At 40.5% G+C, this 16,396-nt stretch overlaps 1 protein-coding gene and 1 long non-coding RNA gene across 34 annotated transcripts in view; one reads left to right on the plus strand and one right to left on the minus strand.

The window, feature by feature from the left end:
* Positions 1-4,902, minus strand: part of LOC140613889 (uncharacterized) — a 144,513-nt gene extending 139,611 nt beyond the window's left edge. Inside the window, exon 1 of the long non-coding RNA XR_012014776.1 lies at positions 4,475-4,902. This is a non-coding gene — a long non-coding RNA (uncharacterized lncRNA). The remainder of the gene's footprint in view (positions 1-4,474) is intronic.
* The window catches only part of MEF2C (myocyte enhancer factor 2C), a 169,054-nt gene that overhangs the window by 9,041 nt on the left and 143,617 nt on the right, over positions 1-16,396 (plus strand). For 13 of the 33 annotated variants that reach the window (XM_072791988.1, XM_072792049.1, XM_072792088.1 and 10 more), the window contains exon 1: positions 10,992-11,288. The gene's annotated coding sequence lies outside the window, so the exon portion shown is untranslated. Of the gene's footprint in view, positions 1-4,492; positions 4,596-6,482; positions 6,570-10,189; positions 10,247-10,980; positions 11,289-16,396 lie in introns of those variants that run through there. The other 20 variants (XM_072791994.1, XM_072792092.1, XM_072791991.1 and 17 more) reach the window with 7 other exon arrangements.

Below are 16,396 nucleotides of genomic sequence, written 5' to 3' on the forward strand. Positions count from 1 at the left end.
CCAAAATGTCTCCTTAATGGCTACACATTCACATCAGAATACCCTTGAAATTCCCCTTTTGTATCTGCAATTAGTGCCAATTTATGTGCCAGATATCAAATAATCTGTTGGTTTATAATCACATCACAGTTTCCATTAAGCACCTTTTCACTACATTTGGTTTGAATTTAGTTTCACCAGCAAATTCATCCTTAAAAATAATGATCTGCCAACAAACTGTTAAGATTGAATAGCAAATTCCTAAGATTTCTAGAGATCTGTGCAAGGACATTATTACTGAAATAAGCAATTAACCTCCTAAGCTGTCTACCCTGAAGAGGATGACACACATTTAGACACGTATTTCTAAAATATTTTCTGGTGGGGGGAAAAATATCAATTATATCACCTCCTGATATCCTCCTTAAAAGGGAGCAAAGGTCATGAGTCTAAGGAAGCAACACAGCATCATAGTCAACGGCATCAGTTGGAAACAAACAAACCTAGCTTCGCGTCCTTTGGCACCTAGGGGTTATTAGACCCTGGGCAGGTCACGTCGCCTCTCTAAGCTTTAGTTTTTAAAATCTATAAAATGGGGAGAATTGTAGTGCCTGTCTGAAAGGTTGTTTAGATAAAAAGAAAAAAGTTTATAAAGCAGTTAATACAATTAAATTAGTTAAAGCTGTTAATACAAGACTAACGAATAATGACTGGCCGGCCATTAAATATTATGCACTTTAAAATTATTTTATTTCAACTCTCATTCTAATAAGGTAATATTATTTTTGCACATATACTACAGAACCCTTGTATTACAAATATGAATATTATTCACATAGAAATATCTAACTACAAATTTAGTAAAAAAAAAAAATATATATATATATATAGAAAATCAGACCTCCTTGGTTTGGCTCTTTGACTCAGTGAACTAGTATATATTGGTAAATCAAACCAGTTTTCATTCCTGACTTAAATTTAAAAAGTTTTACTGCATTTTACTTTTAATTCTGATCATATTCCAAAATAATTTAGGGAGATTTTTTTTTTAAGATTTTATTTATTTATTCATGAGAGAGAGAGAGACAGAGGCAGAGACACAGGCAGAGGAAGAAGCAGGTTCCATGCAGGGAGCCTGATGTGGGACCCAATCTCGGGACTCCAGGATGGCACCCTGGGCTGAAGGCAGGCTCCAAACCACTGAGCCACCCAGGAATCCCCAATTTAGGGAGAATTCATCTCAAGCAATGAAAATTAATTCTTTCTTTATCCTGGTAAATTAGAATATGGATATAATTACGCACCTCCTTGTTTTCAAATTCAGTATGTATGGGAAACACATAAATCTATGCATGATCTTTCCTTCTTGAAAAAATAAAATTCGTATTATCTTTCTTGGTTTATAATTTTAGGTTATAAATAAAATATTTTAGAAGTAATTTTGTAAGTTCTCAGCTAAGTAGAATACCATCATTTGGAAAATTACCTACAGAGATAAAGAAAACAAGGTACATTTTGTGGTGTGGTGGCTTTATTCTCTCCTTTCTAAATTTCTTTATCTTACTTTGGTGTTCTTACTGAGGAGAGTTAGCAGGAATAGGAATACCAGACATAAATTGTTTGTTAACACTTTCTGAGTCCATTTTTCCTGTAATACATATTTACACAAATTTAAATCAATAGAAATCATACACGTCCCAAGGGGGACTTTATTAAAACCAAAAAAAAAAAAAAAAAGTCTATAGCTTCTGTTTTGCAAGAACCAGCAAACAGTGCCCTAGACATAGTTGTAATGTTGATCATGCATCGAACAGAGAACAACCTCTAGGTCCCTCTTGACCAGAATGCTCCATTAAGCATTCCATGGGCTCCCCCTTCCTGGCAGGCTTCAGCCCAGCCCCGTTGCCATAGATGGCCATCAGACATTTGGAATGACATCAGGAGATAATCTGAGCAGGCTCTGCCCTAAAGAATTCAAGCTAGCAGGAGACTGAAGATATCAATGTCTTCTTGGCTGACAACAGCATTCCAAAGGTCAACCAGGGTGAAAGAGGATGGACTTGGAGTTTCCAGTGCCTTTTCAACAACCAAGCAGCTAACAAGTATGAAGAAGCATCCCTCAAGACAAAAAAAATAATAAATTAAGACAATGAAAGTCTCGAGGTATACTAGAGACACCATGCCTGTGAAAGAGAAATAAGACCACCCATACCCATTCAGTCAGGGAATTTTAGGATTGAAGAGATTTCTACCTCTTAAACATAAAGCTCTCATCCTGAACCAATTCCCACCCCTCTGACGATCTACTTCTCCAGCTTTCACTGCTCTGTCAGCCCCTGTGTGGGTGAACATGGAACTTAATAGTGTAGAGGTAGAAACTCTTTGCAGGAAAATAAGAATGTGTTTTACTACAGTTTACCAATTTCCCAGCCCTGTGCTTTATGTTGAGTGGCTCCTTTAATCTTCCTAACGAAGTTTTAGGAGTAGCACTTTATGTTCCACATTTTACAGATGAGGAAACTGAGGCAAAGGGAGGTTCTATACCTTGTAACTGATCAAATTTGGGGAAGATTATGCTTTACTAACAATTCTCACCTTATGTAATATTTTTTTCTCCCTGGCCTCGAATGCTTTTTAGCTCTTAGTTTAAAAGGATAATGCCAAAAAAAAAAAAAAAAAAGGATAATGCCACTTCCTCAGAGTATTGTAAGTATAAATAAGAAACAATGTTATGCCAACCAGTCTCTTTAAGAAGACATGATATGAATCTATAAAGCTACCAATAATACATTTTTAGTTTGGGAGACAGTGTTATTTCCTACACACCTTATTTTTTATTAGAATCTATTCCTAGAAGAACGCTTAGAAGTATTTTCTCTTGTAAAACGGGTACTCCTGTGGAAAATCTTGGGCCAGGTCACCTTCCTGTGGGGTTAATTTGCCTAGGCAGCCCCAGGCAAGGTGCCCTGATGGGGCACAAAGTGTAGTAGTAGATAGACTCTGTACCTTGACCTTATCTTCCTTTTAAATTTCTGGCATGATTTGGAGGTGCATCTGTTAACTTCTCTGGGCCCCTCTTGTCTTCCCTGTAAAAACAGAAATTAGGTGCTTGTGTTGAATGTTCCCTAAGACCTCTCTCAGCAGGATGATACGGAAATTCTGACTTTAAAACTTTCCACACTTGTGCCAGGAAATGCAAATGCCAAGAGTGTCCTAAAATTTGGCTGGTATCACAAAGCAGATTCTTTCTTTCTTTCTTTCTTTTTTTTTTTTTTTAACCAGCATTCATTTAAAACTCCAGAGCAGCACATTCCTATAGAACTTTATGCAATGATGGCAACGTTCAACATCTCGCAGTCAAATAAGGTAGCCATCAGGCGTCTGTGGCTATTGAACACTTGAAATGTGGCCAGGATAACTGGGGCACTGAATTTTGAATTTGCCATAATTCTAACATGCTTAAACTTAAAGAGCCATAGGGGGTGGGGGGTAGCGGCTACCATATTGGTAGCAGCTTCTAGCTTCAAGAGCAGGACAATACAAACACTTTGCATCTTTGATTTATTCCGCCGAGTACTGGACAGTGCCTTAGGAGCATGGGTCTTCCCGCCACTCTGGGCGCCCTTGGTTCAGCTCCACTGGGCAGATCAAAGCAGCAGCCCAGGCATTTGCTTTTCGGGATGGCATTTTTGCAAGAGATCCCGGCACTGTTCTCACGTGCCGGCAGAGAAAGGGGATGGAAAGGGAAAGGTAGTTTGGGGGGGGGGGGGGGAGGTTCTGTGTCTTTTCTCCCTCGTATCCCAACTGTCGTGTAGTTTGTGGCCTGTCCCTCGCCAAGACGCGCACGTATCCCCCGTGGCAGCTTAACTCCCAGACCCAGCGGTTAAATAAATGATCGCGTAGCCCCTGAGAGGCTGGGCTGCACAGTCCAGCTCGGGGACCCGCGTCCGCTCCTAAGGCTCCGTCAGGTGACAAACACGGCCGAGCGGCGGGACAGGGGCGGCGGCCGGAGCTGCGCCCGCCACGCGGTGCCCCCCGGCGCGCAGAGCGCTCCGAGCCCCGGCGGCGGTGCCAGCGCTTTGTGCACCGCGCGGAGGTGGGCGCCCCGGGCGCCGGGCTCGGACTCCTCCCCGGCGCTCCGCGGGCGTCTTTCGCCAACCGAGAGGGAATATTCCCAAAGATCCCCAAACCAGGCGAGCAGGGGCGACTCCCCGACTCCGCCACCGAGCGTTCCCAGGGCCCACCCACCACCGCTGCGCCCTCCTCCCATCCTCCACGGCCCGGCACGCGGCCTCTCCGCCGGACCCCCAGCCGCTCCCCCCCCCGCACCCCCCACCCCCGAGCCGTGGCAGCGCCCTCGAGACACACGCCGCCACGCTCCCCGCCAGGACAGCGCGCCCCCCTCCGCGCACCGGGCGCGCACCGGGCCGCAGGCCCCGCAGGGCCCCGAGCCCGCCTCCTCCGCGCCCGTGGCGCACGCACGTGGCGCACTCACCCCCTACTAGCTGCCTCCGAGCTCTAGAAACGCTCCCGGGAGGGAGCCCCCGCCCCCTCGGCTCCGTCCGCACCAAGGAAAGTGGGTGGGGGGGAAGCGGAGACGGGCTGAGAAGGAATAGGTAGGTCGGTCCGCTCTGAGAAAAGTGGGTGGGGGGAAGTGGCGCTGGGCAGGGAGCGGAGTCTGGAGGTGGAGAGCGGTGTTGGAGGGGACGACCGGCAATAATTGGATGGCGTTGCGGCTGTTGCGCCTCTGAGAACGCCCAGCCAGCGCGGATTCACTTTCCACCCAAATCACCCGGAGGGATTGTTGCTGCCTGCAATCAATAACTCCGCCGAGGAAGCTGCTGAAACCAGAGGCGTCCCCTGTCTGGGTCTTTAAGGGGCCGTCCGAACGGAATTCCAGCCCTCGGCTTCCCAGACAAAGAAGTGGGCACCAAAACGCAGGACGAGATTTTGAATCCCCACCCCTCCTCCCCACCCCGATCCCAGGTTACAAAAAAAAAAAAAAAAAAAAAAAAAGATCTTTAAAAATTAAAGGGCACACACGTAGAGAGGCATCTAGAAAAAAAAATAGTTAAAAGGGGAAGTGTGACCATCCATTCTTTGACTTGAAGGTTTCTGTGATATTTCGAGAAACGGAATAGAATCAATGTTCCGATGAACATTTAACGATTTTGTACGTGAAGGTAAAGTCCATCAGATTTAGCCATGCATAGGGATACTTTGTAATGGGGCACACATTTGCAAGGAAATTAGTGATGTAGCCTTATTTGGGCATACTGATCCAGGAAAAGGAAGAAATGTATCATCATTTGTAGTGGCACTGTTATATTATAAGCCGTAGCATATCCTTTCAGACATGATTCCATGAAGATTGCATTTCTGTAAGGTGAAAAGGCCCTGGGAGATGTGTGTTATGATTCCCACTTAGCAGACTGCAAAAGCAAGCAAAGCTAGGAGAAAGGGTATTCACCAGGTCACCAGATACCCAGTACCAGTCACTAAGTTTAGACTAACTCACTGTGGGCCTGAGCCTAAAAGACTAAGCTCAGCTAACACCCCTAAAGGAAGAGTGGCCAAAATTCATTTCTCCTTGCCTGAGGCAATTTAAAAATAAAAATAAATCTTAGGAATGTCAACCCAAATATAGAGGCTTCGTAAATCTTAATGAGCCTTCCCTATGAGAAGTCTTGTTGCTAATACAGATGGGTAAATGGGTATTGACCATCCTGGTCTGATATGTCTCTGGGTTGGGAGGAGTAGACTCATTCTGAAGCCAGGGAAAAGTTCATGTGTGTGCTGGAAGTCATAGAAAGCTGGTTTCAAGCAGGGATTAGAACACAGGAGCATTTGTCTGTGCTCAGTATAGTTAAACACTGGTGGGAAGCATAAGGTATTATTGGTAATAGAATTCATAAAGGGTACTGAATCCACACCACTAATCCCGAAGTATTTAAAACTGGCCTTTAGGCGACATGTACAATAAGCCCTTTCAGCAACTACAGTCGCAGCTTCATTATCCCAACTTGACAAATTTTGTTAGCTTGGGGTATGGTGGATTTGACTTTCTCCTTTGTAATTCTTAATCAGATACAAAATTAAAGGTACAAAAAATAAAGATAAATATAGGCTCTTTAGATATGAGATAAAGGATATGATTAAACCTTGGCTTGGAATAACAAATCCTTTGCATATTGCAGATTCTCAATCACAAGCAGTCCATATGGTGTATACTGTGCATAGGCTAAAGCTGTACCTAAAGAATTTTTGAAATTTAGATATTTGGCACTATTTATATTAAAAGATATAAGTATTTTCACAATTAATGATAATTTTAATTATTTTATATTTAACATACATTCATTTGTTTTAAAAACAGAATTAATACTGATGTTACTTCAGATTAGAAGTTTTAGAAATGAATCTATTTGAATGTACTTTAATATCAGCTTTCTTTAAAAAAAAATGTTTTAACTATGTACCTTGTTGTACTTACACATTTTAAGGTGCCAAAGAAGAGTTGCAAACTGTGAAGTAACTTCTATGAAGAGATGAAGTAAAGAATGGAAGGCAAATGACTGTATGTGTATGTGGTGAGTGCTTAACATTTGCTCTATCATTTACCACCAAGCTAATTCTTAAAGGTAAAACTGCCAAACTCTGTCATTAGGTATCTATAACGTAGACACATAAAAGGGATAATAAAGAGAGTGGTGCAACCATTCTATGCTTTACATTGTAGGCAATACCATGCCATTTTGCCTTAAAGCCCACATGTCACCTTTCAGGGCCTACCTTTGCAAGTCTCTTTTACAATTAACCCATCTCAGGGGAAGTTATGTATCTCATCTCTACTGTAAACTATAAAAAAATATAACATTTTTAATGCTATTGGAATTTGTATCTTACTACTTTGTATATTTTTCTGAACTTCTATGTTCAATTATCATGTTTGTGTTGAAAGTGTTCTGGCTGAAGAACAAATACTATACAGTTGAATAATCTTGAGGGGTAGATTAATCTATAGCCTCTCTTCATCTTAGGGTGGGTTGCTGTGGCAACCGCCCCAGCTTACTTTAAAATAATTTTTTAAAGCTCACTTCAAGAGCTACACCCAGCGTGGGCCAAGCTTAAAAGCAGGCATACCCAGTGAACAGGGTTTAAGTGTACTGCTGATTTAATGTAGGGAAGTAGTAAAGAGAGGAGGGTGGAGTAAGATGGTACACAACCTGGAACAGAAATGAGAAATTAGCACTCCTTAGATTCAAGTCCTGAGGATTATGCTCTCTGTAACTTTTGTGGCACTTTAATTAAATACATTGCTAAACCATTCTTTTGAGGGGGGAACAAGTAGATATATAATTACATACATAATAAAGCACTTATGACAACTATTTAATAAAGGAATTATTTAGTAATGGGGGGGAGTTTATAGTTTATTTAAATAGTATGACAATCCCAGACATCATTTTCTTTTAAATGATTTGTCACCTTTTATTTAACATGATAGGTCACTAGCATCTAATTGGCTTAAAGGGTAGCAGAATTTTCTACTTTCCAATCATAGAACTGGAATAGATTGGAGAATTCACTTAACTCACATAATGAATAAGCATCTGAAGTCCTGAAAAGACACACTCATTAGTTAGGCACAAATCTTGAGCCAGAGAATATAGGCCTCCTAACACCTACTACAAGCTCCTCGCTACACCAAAAAATATTATGATACTAGCCAAGTAGCATTAGGTGGCAGAGATCAGGATGATTTGGGGAGAAAAAAAAAAATCAAATCCAGAGTATTCAAAGAATACAAAGCACATTTTGTATTAACCACTTTGTGGATTACCAATGAATAATTTTAAATCTTGGTGACTTTCTATTGTGTATTTCTGCACAACATCTTCTGCTTCAACTGTGAAGGCTCATGGGAAGGAAACTAATGCTAATATTAACTTAGGTCACACATAATTAAGAAGCTAAATCTGCTGAGGGGAATATCTTATATTTTAAAAGGCCAACTGTGATACAGTCCAGATCCAAATTATTTCCAAATTATCCACAGTGTGGGGTTATACATATTTTTGTACTTGTACTATCACTGATAATTATGGGCTTGTTATAATGCTTATTATTAAATAATTCTTTCAGATGTTAAAAAGGTAAAATGATTTTTTTTTTGAAGGAAAACTATCCAAAACTGAAGTCTGCTGAGGTAAATAGCAATAACCTGTAATCCATCGAAAATAGTATGGCCGAAAGTCATGTATTGCCTGTGTCTATTTGCTCATGTAAAATAGGCTTTTACAATTCATTGCATTAATTTTGGGCATGATGGCAATAAAGTTAGATGTTCCTACTAATGCTTTGCTTTCTCAAGGCATTTGTGAATCTGGAAAAAATTAATTTCATTTTTATCACCATACATAGACATATCTTAGTATTCAAAATGAGTATGCACCTTTAAATTTTTGGATTTTTTTTAAGAAGTTGTACCTTGAATGAAAACCTGATACAGATTATCTCTGCCATATTATTAAAATGAATTCATGGTAGTAGCAAACTCACCAGCTGAAAAACAAACAGGCAAAAAATATACTGTAGATCCTAATCTGCAAGAAATAATACTATTTCAGATGACTTTTGCTTTGTGACAGTTTGCCACGCTTTCCTATAATAAAAGCAAGAGATTCATCTTAACTGTGCTGATACAGTCACAATGGTGATGAGCCAGAAGGCTGAAGATTGTTCAGATCTGGTTGTACTTGCCTGTAAAATCAACCTTCTCCTTTCAAGTGAAGCCTTGGGGCAGACACCTAAATGTTGAGCCCACTCTTCTGAGAAAAGCTACTCACATCAAATAGCCCCTACAATGAAGCAGGAGGCTTTTTGAATCACACTGTCCTCACACATTAAAATAGTCTAGAGGCATGGTGCAGAACTTCACAGGAAATGCAACTAGTCATTGGGTTAAACATACAGTGCTGAAAGGAATTTTTTTTTTAAGTGAGGAAATATCTTTAATTAGCCAGATATTTCGGTATACTCCTATTGTCTACTCCTGTACCTTCAACGTTTTCATTTCCCGAACGTATTTTCTCTTCTTCCTTTCACAGGTTTAAAATCTTTTAACTGGGTTTCAACATTTTGTATGATCTGTAGTTCTACTGGCATGCAGTCTTGTCTTTTCATGGTTTGGGTACTATTGGTATATTTTACTTTGGCTTTATTGGGTGTGGTGTCATTGGCTAGAGAAGGAAAGGTGCCCGACCCCTGGTAGCTTTCCTAATCTTGAATATTAACCTTTTCTTTTTTTTTCTTTTTTTTTGGTAAGGACAAGTGTTTACTGTGCTTAAACCTTAACATAAGTATCTTCCTTATCAGTCTCTAGTTCTGCTTCCTGTGCAGCTGAAACTCTTCAGGATAAGTGAAGTCATCAGCTATCGGATAGGGAAGCCTAATGCATTTGGGAAGTTGGTTTGGTTTACATGTTAATGCTCTGGATAAAATCCAGTAAGGTGTGGAAGAGATAGAAGTGGAGGGGGGGGGGAGGGGGGGGGGGATCTCCGAGGAAGCTGCCGCCTCGGTAAATATTTCCAAACTGATTAGAAAGTTCATGGCCCCGCGATGAAGTCGAGATTTCAGGAACCGGTAATTATTTCATTATTCTGTACATGCATAAGGCATAAGGAGTCTCTCTGCACGCCGTGCGGCCCTGCAGCCCTGCAGAGCCGAAGAGCGCGCGTCCCGGGCGTGCAGGGAAGGCGCGGGGAATCGAGGGCTCGCAGGCTTCCTGCTCGGGGGCTTTGACGCGGGAGCCGCGGAGGAGCGCACGGACCCGCGGAAGAAAGAAGTGGTTAACGCGTCTGCAAACGGGGGGGTGGGGGCGGGGGGGAGGGAGAAGTCGCAGGAGCAACTATTAGGGTCGCGCTCCTATTGGTCAGAGGAAAGATCCCGACTTTGGAAGGACTTTCCTGCAGGCTGGCTCGCGGAGTCCCGGGGGAGCGGGCGCGCGGCGGCCGGAGCCGGAGCCGGAGCCGGAGCGGGAGCCGGAGCTCGGAGCGTCCGCAGCCGCCGCCGCCGCCGCCGCGTGGGGAGAGCCGGGAGCCGCCGCTCGCGATGTTGTCTTCGGTTTCGTGCAATAAAGAATTGTCATTAGGTTTGCGTATGGCATGTGCCATTACCCCACCGTAAAACTAAAATTAGCAAAATGTCAGGAATGGGGAGATTGATTCACCAAGATGCAATTATCATTTAAAAGTGCTTGATTGAGGTACTGATGTTCAGTGATTTATTCTGCATACCATATACATAATTAAAGTAGCGTGCTGGAGCAATTTATCAATCTAGTTGAGGCTGGAGGGGTGAGGAGGGAACTGCTGTATGTTTGTTTTATTACAACGCTCCGAGGTCTGGTCCCGCCCCCCTTTTGCCGAGAGCGAAACTGAGGCTCGGCGCGGCTGGCGGGGCTGGCGGGGCGAGCGCCCGCGGCCCGGAGGGCGAGGGAGGCGGAGAGCAGAGGGCGGCGCGAGGCCGCGGCACACGCAGGGGCAAGGACGAAATAAAGGGGGGGAAAAAAAGAATAAAAAAAAAAAAAAAGAAGGCAAGAGGCGCTTCCCAGGACGTGCCGCTTGGAGCCCCAGGCCCGTCTGCTCCGCCGCCCCCGCCTCCCCTCCCAATATCCTTCCACCACTGCCCCCGCCCCCCCTTTGCCTTTTTTTTTTTTTTTTTTTTTTTTTTTTACGCGATGTTTCAAAGGCTGCGAGCGGCTCTCCTTTTCCCATTCGTCCTCTGTCACTTCCTTCCTGGACGCAGTTTTCTGGATGAGTCTGGTTACTTTTAATCTGGCCGGCTGCTGAGAGCTACTTTCTCCTCCTCCTCTTCCTCCTCCTCCTCCTCTTCCTCCTTCTTTTCCTCCTCCTCTTCCTCCTCCTTCTCCTCCTCCTCCTCCTCCTCCTCTTCCGAGCGGCCCGGGCGCGCGCGCCAGTGCGCGGCCCCGCGCGCGCCTCCCCCGCGCGCGCTCCCCCGGTGCGCGCGCGCACGCTCGGGCTCCAGCTCTCTGCTCGCGCTGCTCGCAGTCACAGACACTTGAGCACACGCGTACACCCAGACATCTTCAGGCTGCTATTGGATTGACTTTGAAGGTTCTGTGTGGGTCGCCGTGGCTGCATGTTTGAATCAGGTGGAGAGACACTTCAAGGCTGGACGAAGTAAAGATCATTGTTATTTTTTTTTTTCCTCTCTCTCTCTCTCTTTCTCTCTCTCTTAAGAAAGGAAAATATCCCAAGGACTAATCTGATCGGGTCTTCCTTCATGTAAGTACCTCTGACATTTCTCGAGGAAATAGAAATAGCCTGGGTATTGTCTCTGCATCAGTATATTCCACGGCACTGGGTCTATGCTTGTGCCTTTTTGGAAGGCTGAAGTTGAGGTTGGTTGTGCATTCTTTTCTTTTTTCTTTTTTCTTTCTTTCTTTTTTTTTTTTTTTTTTTTTTTAAGATTCTGTGATTTCCTGGTCTGTTGCTAAAAGTAACTTTTTTAAGACTTCTCTGTTTGCCATCAGTTATTGAAATCACTCCTGACTCGTTCTTGTCACACCCGTGTGTTTAAAGTTTCATGAAGTTAGTTCACGTCATTAGCATGTTTGATATGGTGGAGCGTGTGGAGCCTGGTGGATTTTAATATTTCACAGGATATTCTGTGACCTTGAAGTACATTCCTTAAGATTAGCCGCTAGTTTACTGTGGAAAGATGCTCCTGCGAGGCCCCCCAAAGTCTCTGATTTGCTCTGGGTTAGGCTTCTGAGCCACTAATTCTTGGGATTAGTTTGAGCTAAAGCATGGCTGTCTGTCAGAGTATATACCTTTGTGCATCTCCTTCCCTTACCAAAGCGCTGGCTTGATAGAGGGCTTCTCATTGGTGTGGACAAAAAAAAAAAAAAAAAAAGTGATACCCTGGCCATGGTAGGCTCTACATTTTACAATCTGTGTTGGGGTTCAGTATATGTACTGCTGTTCAGGTCAAGTCAAATACATGGCTCTTTAAAAAGAAAGAAGGTTAAGTCACTTTAATTGCCTTCTGTTTGGACTTTGGATGAAAGTTACCAAACTCAGTGATAAAGTTTGGCACAAAGGAAGTATATATGGAGAGACACAACACATTGTTTATTATATTTATGCAAGGATTTAATTGTGCTACTAATGTCATCTTCTTCCCAGAATATGGCTCTTAATTCTTAGAGGAAATTTTATATCGGACACATTTCTGACTAGTCTAGGTCCAGTAGTTATCTTTTTTTTTTTTTTTTTTTTTTTTTTGGAAAAAGCTCTTTTCTTCACATTGTAGGAATGTGTGTCTTTTGTATAAAACACCTTTATATGTAAATGCTGACAGTATAATAGGTAGAATCAGGCTCTCTGCCAGTTCTTTAACTGGTCCTCAGTGGAGAATTGCTTTGACACAAAGTGCATTTTACTATTGTGAATCTGATACTAACTCTAATAGTCACTGTCTTATGAAATGGTTAGTGACTGCATATATTTTGTATGCTATAAAGGGAACTCCAGCCACCTCATTATACCAGTCAAAAAAAAAAAAAAAAAAAAGTGACCAGCCTCTTTTTCACTGGCACCTTGCAGTGGAATTGTGGTTGCAGAGTAAAGATGTTTATGTAGAGTATAATAACTCCAATCTCTAGAGACTTGGAAGGACATGGAAATGTGACCACCTGTGAACCCCATTTAACCTCTGTATTGCATACTAAGTTTAGCTTTTAATAGGTTAACAATCTCCAATTCTCCAATTTGAAACTAAAACATTTTACTTAATTTTAAAAATAATAACCAGTTTTGGCTAGTCTTTGAAAATGTTCAGTATGTACAAATCTGGCACAAGCAGTATTTTTGTTTTTCCATGAGTTTCAGTTAAATATAATGCAGTTAATAAACCATGTTATTGTCTCCCAATGTATGTATAAATTTATTAAGTTAGAAGAAGTAGTTCTAAAGCAAGTGGATTCAGAACTCGCAGGTAAAATGAGATATGCCTATCCAGTATCCCATCTCAAAAGGAAAAAAAAAATCTCTAAAGTCAAAAATCTCAGTCTATTTGTTGGAAAGTACATTTGGCTGTATAGTATACTACAAGCTCAATTCTAAAAGTTTCCATCAAAGCACACTTTAAACTCAATATTTAAAATTTGATTCCCAAGTCACGTTAAAGAGACAATAGTTGGCAGTTACCTTAGCTTCAAGTTTTACCAAACTTTATAAAAATTTACTGTCATTCGCATTCACAAAGCTTTGGAGTATTTGTGGCATATTTTCCAGACATCTTACAAAAGGCAGAATTTTCCTTCTCTCATTAATTTCGCTATTTACATTCTGATTGCTGTGTATGCACGTCAAAGACAATATTAAAGACCTGACTTTTATTAAATATTAATTTGTTTCTTAGGTTTAAATAACAATGAACACTTTATAATAAGTCAATTTTCCATCTTTTCTGAGCTGTTCATACTTTAAAAGTATGCAATCACATATCTTACTAACTTTCCAAAATAGGAACACATAACATTAAATACATGAAATTTAAATAACAAGGACTTTACTGCACCTTGCCTCTTTTCTTTTTATAAACATACTCAATTTTCAAAATTTGGTGGAAATGGTTTTTCCAGTAGTGAAAAGGAGTGTCTATTGATTCAAGATAGAATACTGAAAAAGCATCATGTTTTATATTTTTCAGATTTCTATGTATTTCTTCCTTGGCCCTCATTTTTACACTGAGTCAATAAATTGAATAACCCTACAACCATATCTTTTTAATAAATGACTTATTATATTAAATTTCTTTTATAAAAAACTGAGCTAAATAACTCCTTGGTATATGTTAACATAATATTTCAAAACTTTCTTCTGTTTATTGTAGTATGTTTTGTGGTTTTATTTCCCAACACTACACGCGGTATATTTTAGGTCTATGAAATCTCAGAAAGTCACAAAAATGGGGAAATATCTGTGCAGCAACATTTGTGCTACTTAATAACCAAAAAAAAAAAATTATGTATTAAGCATAGAACCCTGGCTTCAGGGACGTGATTCAAAACAACGTGGGAGAATTTCATATGCAATCGAGGGTTACAGAATGGACTTTAGAGAGATTATTACTTAAGTTCTACTTTTTTTTTTCAAAAGCACATCCTCAGAGAACACACCAGGCAGATTAATATCTAAAATTTATAAAAATGCACATATTCATTTTATGAATGTAGTGATTGCCTGGACACAATGAAAAGAGTTAATCACTGATGTTCACTCTGTGTGCTGCGTGTAGAAGGATAGGTGATTAAGATCCCCGACCTCAGCACTGTACCTTAATCTCACGGGCGCGTGGACTGCCCTGCACTCAGTAAAGCCTGACTGTTCACCGAGATCTGTCATCTTTAGGAAATCAAACCAGATTACAGAGGCGATTCACAAAACCAGGAGCAACAACAGAGTCTGTGCACCTTACAAAAGGCGGATTACGCAGTTCACATGTTATTTTGATAGGTCAAAGATAAAAGCTGATTGTTGAGGAATGGCAAGACACTCCAATTTCAAATGATTGCTAGATAAGTATACCACAACCCTGTTGCTTCATCATTATGAAGAGCCATTCAAACAATAGAAAACTCAGTTTTCAAGTGACAGCCTTTCAGTAGTGAAGTAAGAGAAAACATGTCCTTTATGTATATACCTTCATTGCTTAAATTTCAAGTTCCATCACTTCTTGATGAACAGATATCAAGTTCTGGCTGCTTACGTGAAGCAGTTATCCTAAGGTTTAATTGCAGTAGGCATTTTCAGAGGCGTTGTAGAGAGCACAAAACAGGATTTGCCAGAAATAAAACATGCACTCATGGTATTGAATAACTGAGCAGAAAATGCACAGTAGTCAATAGCCATTATGTTATTCTGTTACCAAATATATTCTTCATAAAAATGTATAATTACATAGTTATGAATCTATACATTTGAAATATATCTTGATAGGTGTTTATTGGTCAAATTATATGTATTTCATGAATGTGATGTACAGATTATTCTTTACAACAAAATATGATGTTATGAGAGTTTATTTCATAGAATCAAGTTTTGGTTTATATAATAACACTTTGAAAACCCTAACTTCTTACACATCCACTCTACAGTAATTTCTTGCTTCTTTAAAAATTGAAGTCCTTTTTTACCCAACTGATGCCTCCTAGTGTTTCACACAATAAAACACTAATGAGTCACCCATAAATGTAAACATTGCATTTTCATTGCCTACATTTTCTGTGATACATAAAATTAATATTTATGTGTTTAATTTTCTGTGCATTATTATAAGAGAAGAAATTCTATTGAATGAGATGTTTCATCTGAGTGGATTTGTGGCACATACTTGCAGCTTTTCTTTGACCATAACAATATCTTACTAAGTTTTAATAAGTTTATTACCTTCAGTTCTAGTTTATATATTCACTGTTTATATTCACTCTTATTCTAAGTGAAAAACATAAGCAGCATAGCAGAGCTTCCATTTTGTAGGCCTGGAAACTGTATAGCTGAGTTTGTCGGGGAATGCCTGATGAACAGATTGCAAAGGGACTAACCATTTTTATATAAACATTAAAATATTTTAAAAGGTATACAAATTTGTGTCTTTATAATTGCAAGTTTCTATGTGAAATGGAATAAAGTAAAAAAGAGTTTAGAAAAAAAATAAAAGGAAAGATAGTAGATGCACAGATTCCCCACAAATATGGAGTTTATCACATTATTAGAAAACAACAAAAAACATGCCTGGCGAGTATATTATTCTACATAGTAGAAGGGGGACTTGTTAGACCATAACTTCTCATGATCAGCGGATTGTCTTAATGAGGTAGAAGTTCATGGATACCAACTTTGGTGTGAGTTTTCTGTCATAAGCATCATGAGCGTAGACTTTTTGATACTTCTTGCACTTCTGTGATTTCAAACAGCTTTCTGATTGTACTTAATAAGATGGATACATTAGTTTCTGAATATTTTTTCTCTAAAATATTTATGAAGCGGAGGAGGCAATCCCCCAATGAGTCCAAAATTCAAAGGATATACTCAAAAACCTGTAACATTTGTGGGCCTCTTCCTGACTTGTCATACAACATTCATGTGCACAAAAACATTGACAAATTTCTTCCACTGACACAAGTGTTCTGAGCATTAAAATGTAGATACTAGCGTGAACATACTTCATTTCTGTTACCTATATGTGTTATCATTTAGTTCTCCTTATCCAAAACGCATAGCATTTTATCAATATTTGACTCTCATTTAGGATTTTCTAATTTGGTCAATAATACAGCGCTATTACAATTCTGTGCATGTTGGACACATTTCAAAGAATGTAAGGG

This window comes from Canis lupus, chromosome 2 (genome assembly GCF_048164855.1).
Source record: "Canis lupus baileyi chromosome 2, mCanLup2.hap1, whole genome shotgun sequence".
Taxonomy (NCBI): Eukaryota; Metazoa; Chordata; class Mammalia; order Carnivora; family Canidae; genus Canis; species Canis lupus.